This window comes from Chrysemys picta, chromosome 25 (assembly GCF_011386835.1).
Source record: "Chrysemys picta bellii isolate R12L10 chromosome 25, ASM1138683v2, whole genome shotgun sequence".
NCBI classification, from domain to species: Eukaryota; Metazoa; Chordata; order Testudines; family Emydidae; genus Chrysemys; species Chrysemys picta.
In genome coordinates, this window is record NC_088815.1 from 4,026,967 (window position 1) to 4,037,317 (window position 10,351).

General features: G+C 50.8%; 1 long non-coding RNA gene across 1 annotated transcript; it reads right to left on the reverse strand.

Annotated features, from left to right (window-relative positions):
* Window positions 1–3,951: 3,951 nt before the first annotated feature.
* LOC122173369 (uncharacterized) lies at window positions 3,952–7,311 on the reverse strand. The gene is made up of 2 exons (XR_010594886.1): window positions 7,064–7,311; window positions 3,952–6,907 (listed from the first exon to the last, which is right to left on the reverse strand). It is a non-coding gene; the product is annotated as an uncharacterized LOC122173369 (long non-coding RNA).
* Window positions 7,312–10,351: the final 3,040 nt, after the last annotated feature.

Here is a 10,351-nt window from a genome sequence, read left to right on the forward strand (position 1 = left end):
CATTTTGCCTGGGGCTCGTCCAAGGATGGCACTGTCTGCGGCGGCGTCTGCGCTAGAAAAACGGTGCTGCTGTAGCTATCCTGGCGAGCCCTCCTAGCATTGCCGCCTGGCTGCTCCAGGCAAGAGCTAAGGAATCAGAGGCTGTTGGCCACAACACAAAGAGCTGTTCCCACGGGTGGATAAGGAGCAACACCCACTAGTCACAAAGCAGGGGCCAGAGGGAAGGAGAAGGCCAGAGGCCAGACCAGACTCATTCACATCAGCCCCCTTTGGCTGACACGCGCTCCAGCCCCACCAGGGAACGACGCAGACAGGGGGGAGGATTTCCAGAGCCCAGCCCCATGGGTGGCTGTTCATTCCAGACGTGCCATGGAGTCAGGAACCGGGGGCTTCCTGCCAGCACCCCCGTGAGACCTGCCCTCCTGCGTTTGTTCCCAGAGGCAAGGAAAGAACGCCTGCCTCCCGTTCAGCTTTAACACTCTGAGCTCTTTAGATGGGGAACGGATTTCTCCAGCCTGCATTGCCAGATTCGCCGTTTTCACGCTTACCCTGGGGCACCAGATTAGCTGAGCAAATGATGTAGAGCGCGAGCCTCGCCCAGTGATCAGAGCAGGAGCCGCATGTCAGGACTCCTGGGTTCTAGTCCCAGAGGTGCAGCTTTGGTTGCTACATGAGTCACTCCAGGAAATCTTGTGGCTGGATTTTACCTATTAAAGGGCTGGATCATTTGATTACCTCTAGTCACATTCCAGGTGTGATGACAGCGAGCAAACATCATGCTTCGGGGAACAGGCAGGTTATCTGTAGGGCTGGGGCAGGCAGGAAGCCTCAGTTTACCCTGCTATAAAATCATTATAATAATACCTACTTCCCAAGGCAATAATGAGGTTATAGCCCAGGCTACAGTTAAAATTGAGGTCGATTGATTTACCTATGTCACTCAGGGGTGTGAAAAATCCACCCCCAGCCCCCGAACACTGTAGCTATTCTGACCTACAGCTAGGTCAGTGGAGGAATGCGTCCATCAATCCAGCTACTGTCACTTGGGGAGGTGGAGTTCCTACAAAAACGGAAACCCCCTTCCTTCACTGTAGGCTGCCTCTAGCCTCTAAACAATGGGATTATACCACAGTACACCCCAGAGGGTAGACCTGGCCTTAGTTCACTGTTTATAAAGTGCTTTAAATTAACAGCTCTGCATTCTGCAGGCCAAGAGAAGTTTCTCTCTGATTTCTCTTTAGTTTTGTTCCCTAGAAGCTATATTTGTCAGCCCACTGGTTTGTTTTCGCTTCCTTCTAGGTTCACTGATTCAAAAGCCTTCCTCACATGACAGACGGAAACTTTGAGCTGGCTGATGCAATGGCTTGACGATCTTCTTTGGTAACCACGGGGGAGTTTCTGCAAAAGTCACAAGACCTGGTGATAATGGGAATTGTTTGCTCAATGCCTCCCTGGCTCAGCCAGCTGCCCTGCAGAGCCTCCAAGAAGTCTACCTGGCAGAGCACAGGGAAACGAATCGAACAAACTCTGCTCATCTGTGGCTATTTGAGCTTCACTCTAGCAGTGGGCAAGAGAACCCAGATTCCGAGTCACAGCCATTTGAGCTAAAGGAGAATCTCTGTTAGTGGTATAGGGCCTATGACACGCAGTTGAGCAGTTCTGATTCCACACAATGGAAGGCAGTGGTGCATACACGCACTGTCGGGCGCTTTACCATATGTTGCACCTCTGAAGGACTTTCCACCTGAAAGGCTCAAAGAGCTTTACAAATATTAACTAATTAAGCCTGAATGCAGCATGTAGGATTGCCTGCCTCACGGGCAGGTGGCGTATGTGTGTGTTCAGCACAAACAGCTCCTGGCCCTCGGGCACTGAGTATGGGCTCTGGAGACCAGAGCAACTGAACCAGAGGAGCTCAGGGAGACAGCCAGGGACACAGACCAGGTTTTCCGGAACACAGCAGAGCAGGCCCAGCCCCAGTCTGGCTGCTTCTGTGCTGTTGGGGAGGGTGAAAGTCTCGGGGACGGAGAACAGAGGGAAACTGAGTCCTGTAGTTGAGAGCCTCCTTCCAGAAGATGTCCTGGTATCCTCTCGCACTGAGGACACCCCTCCAGGGGAGGGGACCCTGTTGTTAGGAAGAGACAGGAGACAGTCATGGGGGTTGGTTATTACAGAGTTGGGTTGTGATGACCGGGAGAACCACACGGTGAATTGCCTGCTGGGTGCGAATGTTGTGGATCTCTAGACAGACTTCTGTGCAGTGCTGGGGAAGAGGTGGTGGTCATGGTACATGTAGGTACCAGTGATGTAGGCAGGGCTGGCTCTGGCTTTTTTGCCGCCCCAGGCAAAAAAGCCTCCCGCCGCCCTCCCCCCACCCCCAGCGTGGCAGGGGAGGGCGCCGAGCCCGGCCGCGGGTCGCTCTTCCCTACCGGCCGGAGCGCAGGGCAGAGAGCCCAGCCGGGGCCCCGCTCTCCCCGGCGGCCGGAGCCGCCCCAAGCACAAGCTTGGTGGGCTGGTGCCTGGAGCCGGCCCTGGATGTAGGGAATGGTAGGAGGGAGTTCCTGGAGGCCAAATTTAGGCTGCTAGGTCAGAGATTCGAGTCCAGACCCTCCTGGGAGCATTCTCTAAAATGCTTCCAGTTCCACACACAGGGCCAGTAAGACGGGCAGAACTGCAGGGCCCCAACGCGTGGATGAGACGATGGTGCTGGGAGGCGGGTTTAGGTTTGTTAGGACCCGGAGAACCATGTGGGGAAGGAGGAGCCTGTACAGGAAGGACGGGCTCCACCGAAGCCAAAACAGAACCAGATTGCTGGCGTGGAAAATTCAACCGTTCATCAAGGAGGGGGACAGCTGAGAGATGTGCAGGAGCACGCGGTTCTGAGACATGCCTTAGGGGAGGATTTATTGAAGGGGATTCTCTATATCCTAGTAGAGAGGAGGGGATCGAGGTAGGAACTGCAGAGAAACAGTCAAATGAAAAAGAGTCCCATTCAATTACTTCCCATGAAGGCAGACAATTCACTAGCGACAGATGTTACACGGGCTTGTACACGGACGCTAGAAGTCTAAATATTAAGCTGGGTGAACTTGAGCACCTGGTATTAAATGAGGCTATTGATATAGGCGGCATCACAGAAACTTGGTAGAACGATGATAACCGGGACACTGTAATACCAGGGTACAAAATATCCCGGACTGACAGAGTAGCTGCGCTGGTGGGCGAGCGGCACTGTAAGCGAAAGAAAGCACAGAGTCAAATATAGTGAAAATCTTAAATGAATCAGACGGTACCAGAGAATCTCTGTGGATAGAAATTCCATGCGTGAATAATAAAAGTAGAGCAGTAGGAATGTATTACCGACCACCTGACCAGGAAGGTGACTGTGACGGGCTCAGGGAGATTAGAGAGGCTACAAAAACAGAAAACCCAGTAATACTAGCGGATTTCATCTATCCCCATTCTGACTGGGGACATGTCACCACAGGACGGGGTGCAGAGATACATTTCTAGAACCCATTAATGACTGCTTCTTGGAGCAGCTAGTCCCAGAACCCCCCCCAGGGAGATTCTTGATTTCACCCTAAGCGGTGCATAACATAGCAACCATAATGTAATTAAATGTAACGCCTTGGTAAGGGGGAAAGTACCAAAGAAACCCATCACAGGAGCATTAACTTCAAAAACGGAACCGGCACAAAAATGAGGAGGCCAGTTAAACGGATATTAAAAGAACAGTCACAAGAGTGAAATGCCTGCAAGCTGCATGGAAATTATTTAAAAACACCATAATAGGGGCTCAAACTAAATGTATACCCCAAATAAAACAAAACAATAAGAGGACCAAAAAAATGTCACCATGGCTGAACAATAGAGGCAAAAAGGCATCCTTTAAAAATCGGAAGTCCAATCCTACTGAGAAAAATAAAAAGGAGCATAAACTGTGGCAAGTCAAGTGTAAAAGTATAATTAAGCAAGCAAAAAAAAAGGAAAGCGCAACTAGCAAAAGACACAAAATTTAACAGCAAAAATGTTTAAGTACATGCGCAGCAGGAAACTGCCAAACAACCAGTGTGGCCACTGGACGATCGAGATGCTAACGGAGCACTGAAGGAAGACAAGGAAGGCCATTGTGGAGAAGCTAAAGGAATTCTTTGCATCGGTCTTCACTGCAGAGGAAGAGGGAGATTCTCACACCTGAGCCGTTCTTTTTTAGGTGACAAATCTGAGGAACTGTCCCAGATTGAGGAATTGATAGAGGAGGTTTTGGAACAAATTGATAAATTAAACGGCGATAAGTCACCAGGACCAGGGGGGATTCACCCAAGAGTTCTGAAGAAATTCAAAAATATGAAACTATTACTGTGGTATGTAACCTGTTGCTTAAATCAGCCTCTGGACCAGGTGACTGTAATGTGACACCAATTTCAAAAAAAGGCTCCAGGGGCTGGTGAGCCTGACTTCAGTACCAGGCAAACTGGAGGAAAGTACAGAATTATCCGACACATAGATAAACACGATAGGTTGGGGAAGAGTCAATGTGGCTTTCGTAAAGGGTAATCACGCCTCACCAATCTATTAGAATTCTTTGAGGGGCTCAACAACCATGTGGACAAGGGTGATCCAGAGGATATAGTGTACTAGGACTTTCAGAAAGCCTTTGACAAGGTCCCTCACCAAAGGCTCTTAAGCAAACTAAGCAGTCATGGGATAAGCGGGAAGGTTCTCTCATGGATATGTAGCAGGTTAAAAGACAGGAAACAAAGGGTAGGAATAAATGGTCAGTTTTCAGAATGGAGAGAGGTAAATAGTGGTGTCCTCCAAGGATCTGTACTGGGCCCAGTGCTGTTCAACATATTCATAAATGATCTATGAAAAGGGGTAAACAATCAGATGGCAAAGTTTACAGATGATACAAAATTACTCAGGACAGTTAAGTCCAGAGCAGACCACAAAGAGCTACAAAAGGATCTCACAAAACTGGGTGCCTGGGGAACAAAATGGCAGCTGAAAATCAACGTTGATAAATGCAAAGTAATGCACATTGGAAAACGTGATCCCAAGCTAAGTTCCCTGTAAGCCCCACCGGAGCTGCTGCGGCCCGGGAGAGGCGCCTCTCACCCAGCCCTGAGCTGCTGCAGTGAGAGAGAGTTGAGGGAGTCCTCTCTCCCCGCCACAGCCCTGGGGCAGCCTGCACCCCAAACCCCTCATCCCCAGCCCCACCCCAGCACACCAACTCTCTGCCCCAGCCCTGAGTCCCCTTCCATGCCCTGAACCCCTCATCCCCAGCCCCACCCCAGAGCCCGCATCCCCAGCCAGAGCCCAAACTCCCCTGCACCCCAACCCTCTGCCCCAGCCCTGAGCCCCCTCCCATACTCCGAACCCCTCCGCCCCACCCCCACTACACATCACCTCCCTATTGGTGCACATAACAAAATTCATTCCACACATGGATGTAAAAAATTCGAGGGAACACTGATCCCAAAGATATGTACAAAAAGATGGAGACTAAATTAGCTGTTACCAGCCAAGAAGGAAATCTTGGAGTTATTGTGGCAGAGGCGGGTTAAGGTCTCCTGGGGTCCCAGGCCAGAGCAAGGGGGGGGGGGGCTGGCGCCAGAATGGTCACCCCACCCCTTCCGCCTGCGGTCCTGCCCCTGTTCTGCCCCTCCCCCCGCAGTCCTGCCCCTGTTTTTCCCTTGTGGGCCCATTGGATAATCCCCCACTGCATCATGGGTAGTTCTCTGAAAACATCCGCTCAATGGGCAGCAGCGATCAAAAAAGCTCACAGAATGTTAGGAACCATTAAGAAAGGGATAGCTAATAAGGCAGAAAATATCATAACAACACTCTATAAATCCATGGTACGTCCACATCGTGAATACAGCATGCAATTCTGGTCACCCCATTTCCAAACACGTATATTAGAATTGGAAAAAGTACAGAGAAGGGCAACATAAAAGATTTGGGGTTTGGAACATAGGAGGAGAGATTAAAAAGCCTGGGACTGTTCATCTTAGAAAAGAGATGACTAAGAAGGGATAAAATAGAGGTCTATAAACCCTGAATAGTGTGGAGAAAATCAATCAGGACGTGTTATTTACTCCTTCACATAACACATGAATCACAGATTCCCCCAACAAAATGAATAGCCAGAAAGTTTAAAACAAACATAAGAAAGTACTTCACACAACACACCGTCAATCTGTGGAACTCATTGCCAGGGGATGTTGTGAAGGCCAAAAGTATAACTGGGTTTAAAAAAGAATTAGATAAGTTCATTGAGGACAGGTCTGCCAATGACTATTAGCTAAGCTGGTCAGGGATGCAGCCCCATGCACTGGGTGTCCCTAAGCCTCTGACTGTCAGAAGCTGGGACTGGATGGCAGGGGATGGATCACGTGATAATTGCCCTGTTCTGTTCACTCCCTCTGAAGCAGGTGGCCCATGCCACTGTCAGAAGACAGGATACTAAGTTAGATGGATCATTGGTCTGACCTGGCATGCCATTCTTACGTTCCATTTTGCAGATGGGGAAACTGAGGCACGGAGTGGTTAAAGGCCTTATTTACAGTCACACAGCGAATCAGTGGCAGAGCCAAGCCCAGAGGTCAGGAGCCCTGACTCACAGTCCGGTGCTTTAATTTCAAGACCGTCCTCCATCTCAGTTGTGTCAGCTGATCAGCCCTGCGAAGAGGTGGGCAGTTCAATATTCTGGCAACGCATTCTCAGCCCACGTTGTTTTCTTGGGACAGTTACTTTATAAATAGCGTCGTCCCTATCCCGTCACATGCTATCCAGTCGGATGTCCTGCAGGGGCCAATACCAGATAGTGAGGGCCGGATTAACTCTCCTGTGGGCCCGGGGCTATTAGATTTTGCGGGACCCCTGTATACAAGTCTTTTTCCTAATTTAAAACAAAATGATCACAATTATGGCATCGAGGCTATTAATGCTATACTAAACTTGCCTTTTAATTAACATAAAGCCGTTCTGTGGTTACATTTCAGTCTTCAAACATGTAGAATATAGTTAAGTTAATTCAAAATAGCCTACTTCTTACCTTAGAGCAGCTGTTAGATTAGTTTCTTTCTGGGAGGGAGATTGGGCGCAGGAGCGGATTCTGACCTGGGGCAGGGGGTTGGGGTGCAGGAGGGGGTGAGAAGTGTAGGCTCCGGCCGGGAGGCACTTACTACAGGTGGTTCCCAACCAGCGGCGCAGCAGGGCTCAGGCAGGCTGCCTGCATGCCGTGGCCCCACGACGCTCCCAGAAGCAGCCGGCTGCTGGCACCTCTCTGCGCGTCCCTGAGGGGAGGGGGATAGCGTATCTCCGTGCTCTGCCCCCCCCCCCCGCAAGCGCCGCCCCCCCACAGCTTCCATTGGCTGGTTCCCAGCGCGGAACCACCTCCCCCTCAGGGGCCGCAGAGACTTGCCAGCAGCCGGCTCCATCAGGGAGTGGCGTGAGGCCATGGCATGCAGGCAGCCTGACTAAGCCCTTGCTGCGCCGCTGGACTTTTAGCGGCCTGGAGATCACGATCGACGGGCAGAGGCTCCAGGATTGACCAGTCGATCATGATCAATGAGTTGGTGACCACTGAATTGTCTATAATTATGGATTTATTTTTGCGGGGCCCCCCCTTAGCCCGAGGCCCTGCGCTGCAGCCCCTAAAGTCCCTGCGTTAACCCAGCCCTGCAGATGGTTAAAAGGAGGATAACCCCCACACACACCCATGAGTGCCTGAAAACACATCCCACCAAACCTGTACATGAGGGGAGAGACATTCCTGTCTGACTGTACAGGTGATCGGGTTATGGCCCAAAGCACAAAGGGTGAGCACCCCATCGTTATCAGCGCTTGCACAGCGGCAATTCCAAGTGGCCTCCTTTTTAAAGTTCGGCCCTGCTGTTTGCCGACACAACCTCCTGTGGCGATGGGTTCGACAACCTGCCCTCAGACTGCCCAACCGAGCGTTAGCCCTCCCATCTACACTGCCACATATGCCCAGGCTCGCACGGAGCTGGGGCCTGGGTTGAGCCAGGTGCCCAGATGTGGTTGATTTGGGGGGTGTAGCCAGGGCTGAAGTTAGAGGTGAAGGAGGCAGCTCTCAGGAAAAGGCGTGTGTTTCTGTGCATGAGAGAGAGAGACAAAGACATCCTGTGTGCACTGCAGAAATAACCATGTCTGAACACAGCTGCAGCCAAAGGATGTTCCACATGTGGACATGCTATCACCAAGTGAGAGCCTCGGTTTTTAGTCTATGTGCCAGACAGTCATAGCATGGTCTTTAGTCACGGAAATAACATGAAAAACAAACATGCACTGGGAGCATCCATGTTAACATCAGGATGTCTGTGCAGAGTAAACAGGATGTGGCGGGGGAGGGTCCTGGGTGAGTAGGTGGGAGGGGAGTTAGACAATGAGAGCGGGTTGGGGCTGCCACCCTACAGAGCATGGAACCTCCAAACGCCCCCGTGAGGAACCCGCAGAAAACCGTGTTCTTTTCTTCTGCACCTGCTGGGCAGGGCGTGGACCAGGGAGAGGGGCAGGGCTTCAAATGACCTTCGGCTAGCGCAGAAAAGTCTTCCCAGCCTAGGGAGATTTGCCCCAGGTCCCAAAAGGGCTAGAGGGGTCCAGAGGTCAGAGCAGCAGGAGGAACCCCCAGCCCTACCGAGCTGGCAGCGTTCCCTAAAAATGGACCGACACGACCACTGCGCTGTGAATGGTGAACTCCACGGAAATCTCTCTGTGCCTCCGGACTCAGGCCACTCGGCTCCGCCGGACTAAGGCTAATTAAGCCAAACAATCCCCAGCACATGCAGGTTCCTGGTTGCTGCAGGGAAATGTGAAAAAGTGAAGCCTGCATTTGCACACCTGGGTGTCTCAGAGGCGGACAAATCACTTTTGACGCTGGTGCCTCTACCGGAGGGGTGTGCACTGGTGCAAAACCCCAAGTACAGAGAAGCCATCGGACGCCTAACAATGGATTTAAGTGCCTGATTTTAATAATACAAATAACACCTCACTGTTATGTGGCCCTTTCCATCTGTAGGCACCTGTGGTTGAAAACTGTCCTTAATATTTTTTAAATGAAATGAAATTTTAGGAAGTATTTATTTAGGGCCTGATCCTGCAAACACTGGTGTGTAGAGCTCACTCCCATCAACTGGCTCATGAAACGCTGTACAGTTACTCACTGTGGTAAACATGGCCCAGGCCCGCAGCAGTAGTTAGGTGCATAAGGGAATTAGGAGCCTAAATACCTTTGAGGATCTGGGCCCAGATGCCTGGTAGTGTTTCCAGGATTGGGTCCTTAGGTTGTAACTCTCTTGGAAAAGAGACATCTGGCTTGATTCTTGCCTGCCTTGCACCTTGTGTAATTTACACCAGAGTCAGTGGGTGTCACGTGCTGGTGACAGCAGGGAATCCTGCTTCGGTGTTTAGCAATCGCTTCGCATGGACGTACAGAATCAGAGCCCTTGTCTCTTTGGTTGTGCCCTTCCTCTCTGCTGTTGTCCGTGCATACCTATGGCATTGGATGAATAATAAGCTCGTCATAGTGCAAAACAATTACTCATTTAATTAGACCCGTTGCGCCATATTTTTTTCATTGCACAAACACATGCCCATCGAGAGCCCCCTGCTCAGATGTGGTACCGTGGTCGGGCCTAAAATTAGCCATGCGTTTGCAGGATCAAGCATTAGTCACATGAGTAACTTGACTCATGGACTCGTCCCGTTGATTGCAATTAGGTTAACGGCCTCCAGAAGTGCTTGAGAGACAGGAGCAGTTAGAGTTGGACATTTACAGCCTGGTTTGCAAAGCATTATTGTGGGGGGCACGTAACCGCCATCTTTCATTCAGGAGCTTGGGGGGGAGGGATAGCTCAGTGGTTTGAGCATTGCCTGCTAAACCCACGGTTGTGAATTCAATCCTTGAGGGGGCCACTTGGGGAACTGGGGCAATATCAGTACTTGGTCCTGCTAGTGAAGGCAGGGGGCTGGACTCAATGACCTTTCAAGGTCCCTTCCAGTTCTAGGAGATGGGATATCTCCATTTATTTATAATTTAGCAATGTAAAGGGGACGTAAGAACAGCAGGACCAACGAAAATACAGGACACACGGAAAGGCTTGAGAAGGTCAGACTAGATGATCCCAGTGGCTTCTTCTGACCTTGGAATCTGTGCATCTAAGATGAACGTGTGGGCCAAGGGGTTTCAAATGCAGAGGCTGTGGCTCTCACTGGTGGGACTGTTTTTGTCTGAGTGTGAGGAGGGGCACAGACAGGCCAAGAAGCCAGGCAGACATGAACAGAAGCGCTGGTAACATGGGCCTGAGAGGAAGCTTTTGGG